We start from the raw sequence: 1,682 nt of genomic DNA on the forward strand, positions 1-1,682 counted from the left end.
AATGCAGGGATATGCAACCGTCTCATACAAGGATCGAACCTGCAACCTTGACATTATCAGCACCGCACTCTAACCAACTGAGCTGTCCAGGCCTTTGGATTTCTTTACCTTGGCCATTGAGAGTTAAAGGTATTTTGTTTTGTGGGACACACCTCTTTGGCTGGCTTTATACCATCCTGTTCCCACTTGGAACAGTTTTACCTGTTTTATAATTGCAATGGCTTTTATCTGTTTTTATAATTGTATATTTTATTGCTGTTACTCCTCCTGGGACTTCCTGGGGAAGCAAGAAATCTTAGAAACAACTAAGGCTGCATTCATGCTTAAAGGACACCCCGAGCGCTGGTAAGGCACATAACTTCCCCCAAAGATTCTTGGGAACTGTAGCTTGTTAAGGTGCTCTGTATATGGGCAAACTATGATTCCCAGGATTCTTTGCGGGAATCCATGCACTTTAAATGTGTAAGTGGATAGGCAGCCTAAATGAGATTGGAAAAATTAGAAAGCGAGAGAAACTGAAATAGGTAGATTCACCCCTTCCTATGCCACCAGAATACAAAAAGGCAATAATTGGAAGGGGTTCAGGGTGAGCGCTAGCCTTCCTTTGCCCTGGGGAGGCCCACCACATGCAGAGAGACCTTTTCCAAAATAGTTCTCCAAAGCCAACCTAAGATTGCTTGGCATCGTGCCCCCTTGCTCTCTGCACCCCCCCCCCAATGCCTTGGCTCTGGGAACACAGAACACTCTATTCCTCGGCTCTCCGGCTTCGAGAATTTTCTGCGGTGATGAATGAGACTTGGAAGCCGTCCCAGAGCTGTCGCCCGAGCCTCCGAGCTGCAGCTAATTGAGTCAGATCTGCTCCGCCAATGCAGCAGGATTAATCGGCTTCGCTTCTGAGGCCGTTGCTGGGAGGAAGCGAAGCAGAGATGGGTGTGTGCAGGGGGGCAATGGGGGTGGCTCAGAAGTAGAAGAGAGAATGTGGGCAGTTAGCATTGGGGATTGTTTCATAGACGAAGTGGGATTTATCGAGCTGCATTGGCAGTTTTTGATAATGTTAACCATGCAATGGCATATAGCAACTGGTTGTTTGATGGCTGACATGGCAATGGCCTGCAGTATCTGCCTAGGCTTGATGACCGATGACATTGAATGCATGGCTGTGTTTGATGGCTGATGTTTTTTGTTAATGTTAACCATGCAATGGCATATAGAAACTGGTTGTTTGATGGCTGACATGCAATGGCCTGCAGTATCTGCCTAGGCTTGATGGTCATTGGCCAATGGCCTTGAATGCATGGCTGTGTTTGATGGCTGACGTGCAAAGGAATATAGCATCTATTTGTACCTGTGTTTTTGTAAGTGGTGGTTGTGCTGCACTATGTTCCAAAAGACAAGGAGAGGTCAACTCTATGGAACAGGATCACAGTGATCAGAAGATAAGAAGAGCTTGCTGGATCAGGCCCATAGCTCGTCTAATTCAGGATCCTGTTCTCACAGGGTGACCCTGGGAAGCCTGCAAAAAGGATCTGAGTGCAACGACCTTCTCCTCACTTGCAATTCCCAACAACTGGTATTCAGAGACATACTGCCTATGACAGTAGAGGAATGTCAGAATTCAGGGACTCGGCTTCCTCCCCCCCCCCCTTGGCAGTAGATAAGCAGAACAAAGTGAAAGGAGTCTC

Source organism: Podarcis cretensis, assembly GCF_951804945.1.
Source record: "Podarcis cretensis genome assembly, chromosome: 16".
NCBI classification, from domain to species: domain Eukaryota; kingdom Metazoa; phylum Chordata; class Lepidosauria; order Squamata; family Lacertidae; genus Podarcis; species Podarcis cretensis.